This window comes from Leptodactylus fuscus, unplaced genomic scaffold (assembly GCF_031893055.1).
Source record: "Leptodactylus fuscus isolate aLepFus1 unplaced genomic scaffold, aLepFus1.hap2 HAP2_SCAFFOLD_985, whole genome shotgun sequence".
Classification (NCBI taxonomy): Eukaryota; Metazoa; Chordata; class Amphibia; order Anura; family Leptodactylidae; genus Leptodactylus; species Leptodactylus fuscus.
Window position 1 is genome coordinate 16,786 of NW_027441040.1, and position 3,357 is coordinate 20,142.

Genomic DNA, 3,357 nt, shown 5'->3' on the forward strand with positions numbered 1-3,357 from the left:
GTCCTTGTTCTCTGTAAGCAGACTCTCCTGACTCCCTGTAAGCAGACTCTCCTGGTTCCCTGTAAGCAGACTCTCCTGGTTCCCTGTAAGCAGACTCTCCTGGTTCCCTGTAAGCAGACTCTCTTGGTTCCCTGTAAGCAGACTCTCCTGGTTCCCTGTAAGCAGACTCTCCTGATTCCCTGTAAGCAGACTCTCCTGATTCCTTGTAAGCAGACTCTCCTGGTTCCCTGTCAGCAGACCCTCTTGGTTCCCTGTAAGCAGACTCTCTTGGTTCCCTGTAAGCAGACTCTCCTGATTCCCTGTAAGCAGACTCTCCTGGTTCTCTGTAAGCAGACTCTCCTGATTCCTTGTAAGCAGACTCTCCTGGTTCCCTGTAAGCAGACTCTCCTGGTTCCCTGTAAGCAGACTCTCCTGGTTCCCTGTAAGCAGACTCTCCTGATTCCCTGTAAGCAGACTTTCCTGGTTCTCTGTAAGCAGACTCTCCTGATTCCCTGTAAGCAGACTCTCCTGGTTCCCTGTAAGCAGACTCTCCTGGTTCCTTGTAAGCAGACTCTCCTGATTCCCTGTAAGCAGACTCTCCTGATTCCCTGTAAGCAGACTCTCCTGGTTCCCTGTAAGCAGACTCTCCTGATTTCCTGTAAGCAGACTCTCCTGGTTCCCTGTAGGCAGACTCTCCTGATTCCCTGTAAGCAGACTCTCCTGGTTCCCTGTAAGCAGACTCTCCTGGTTCCCTGTAAGCAGACTCTCTTGGTTCCCTGTAAGCAGACTCTCTTGCTTCCCTGTAAGCAGACTCTCTTGGTTCCCTGTAAGCAGACTCTCCTTGTTCCCTGTCAGCAGACTCTCCTGGTTCCCTGTAAGCAGACTCTCCTGATTCCCTGTAAGCAGACTCTCCTTGTTCCCTGTAAGCAGACTCTCCTGGTTTGCTTTCAGCAGACTCTCCTGGTTCCCTGTAAGCAGACTCTCCTGGTTCCCTGTAAGCAGACTCTCCTGGTTTCCTGTCAGCAGACTCTCCAGGTTCCCTGTAAGCAGACTCTCCTGATTTCCTGTAAGCAGACTGTCCTTGTTCTCTGGAAGCAGACTCTCCTGGTTCCCTGTAAGCAGACTCTCCTGGTTTCCTGTAAGCAGACTCTCCTGGTTCCCTGTAAGCAGACTCTCTTGGTTCCCTGTAAGAAGACTCTCTTGGTTCCCTGTAAGCAGACTCTCTTGTTTCCCTGTAAGCAGACTCTCCTGGTTTGCTGTCAGCAGACTCTCCTAATTCCTTGTAAGCAGACTTTTTTGGTTACCTGTCAGCAGACTCTCTTGGTTCCCTGTAAGCAGACTCTCCTGGTTCCCTGTAAGCAGACTCTCCTGGTTCCCTGTAAGCAGACTCTCCTGGTTTGCTGTCAGCAGACTCTCCTGGTTCACTGTAAGCAGACTGTTCTGGTTCCCTGTAATCAGACTCTCTTGGTTCCCTGTAAGCAGACTCTCCTGGTTCCCTGTAAGCAGACTCTCCTGGTTCCCTGTAAGCAGACTCTCCTGGTTTGCTGTCAGCAGACTCTCCTGGTTCCCTGTAAGCAGACTGTTCTGGTTCCCTGTAATCAGACTCTCTTGGTTCCCTGTAAGCAGACTCTCTTGGTTTCCTGTAAGCAGACTCTCTTGGTTCCCTATAAGCAGACTCTCCTGATTCCCTGTAAGCAGACTCTCCTGATACCCTGTAAGCAGACTCTCCTGGTTCCCTGTAGGCAGACTCTCCTGGTTCCCTGTAAGCAGACTCTCCTGATTCCCTGTAAGCAGACTCTCCTGGTTCCCTGTCAGCAGACTCTCCTGGTTCCCTGTAAGCAGACTCTCCTGGTTCCCTGTCAGCAGACTCTCCTGATTCCCTGTCAGCAGACTCTCCTGGTTCCCTGTAAGCAGACTCTCCTGATTCCCTGTAAGAAGACTCTCTTGGTTCCCTGTCAGCAGACTATCCTGATTCCCTGTAAGCAGACTCTCTTGGTTCCCTGTAAGCAGACTCTCCTGGTTCCCTGTCAGCAGACTCTCCTTGTTCCCTGTAAGCAGACTCTCCTGGTTCCCTGTAAGCAAACTCTCCTTGTTCTCTGTAAGCAGACTGTCCTTGTTCTCTGTAAGCAGACTCTCCTTGTTCTCTGTAAGCAGACTCTCTTGGTTCCCTGTAAGCAGACTCTCCTGGTTCCCTGTAAGCAGACTGTCCTTGTTCTCTGTAAGCAGACTCTCCTTGTTGTCTGTAAGGAGACTCTCCTGGTTCCGTGTAAGGAGACTCTCCTGATTCCCTATAAGCAGACTCTCCTTGTTCTCTGTAAGCAGACTGTCCTTGTTCTCTGTAAGCAGACTGTCCTTGTTCTCTGTAAGCAGACTCTCCTGATTCCCTGTAAGCAGACTGTCCTTGTTCTCTGTAAGCAGACTGTCCTTGTTCTCTGTAAGCAGACTCTCCTGATTCCCTGTAAGCAGACTCTCCTGGTTTCCTGTAAGCAGACTCTCTTGGTTCCCTGTAAGCAGACTCTCCTGATTCCCTGTAAGCAGACTCTCCTGATTCCCTGTAAGCAGACTCTCCTGGTTCCCTGTAAGCAGACTCTCCTGATTCCCTGTAAGCAGACTCTCCTGATTCCCTTTAAGCAGACTCTCCTGATTCCCTGTAAGCAGACTCTCCTGATTTCCTGTAAGCAGACTCTCCTGGTTCCCTGTAAGCAGACTCTCCTGGTTCCCTGTAAGCAGACTCTCCTGATTCCCCGTAAGCAGACTCTCTTGGTTCCCTGTAAGCAGACTCTCCTGATTCCCTGTAAGCAGACTCTCCTGATTCCCTGTCAGCAGACTCTCCTGGTTCCCTGTAAGCAGACTCTCCTGATTCCCTGTAAGCAGACTCTCTTGGTTCCCTGTCAGCAGACTATCCTGATTCCCTGTAAGCAGACTCTCTTGGTTCCCTGTAAGCAGACTCTCCTGGTTCCCTGTCAGCAGACTCTCCTGGTTCCCTGTAAGCAGACTCTCCTGGTTCCCTGTAAGCAGACTCTCCTTGTTCTCTGTAAGCAGACTCTCCTTGTTCTCTGTAAGCAGACTGTCCTTGTTCTCTGTAAGCAGACTCTCTTGGTTCCCTGTAAGCAGACTCTCCTGGTTCCCTGTAAGCAGACTGTCCTTGTTCTCTGTAAGCAGACTCTCCTTGTTGTCTGTAAGCAGACTGTCCTTGTTCTCTGTAAGCAGACTCTCCTGGTTCCCTGTAAGCAGACTCTCCTTGTTCTCTGTAAGCAGACTGTCCTTGTTCTCTGTAAGCAGACTCTCTTGGTTCCCTGTAAGCAGACTCTCCTGGTTCCCTGTAAGCAGACTGTCCTTGTTCTCTGTAAGCAGACTCTCCTTGTTGTCTGTAAGCAG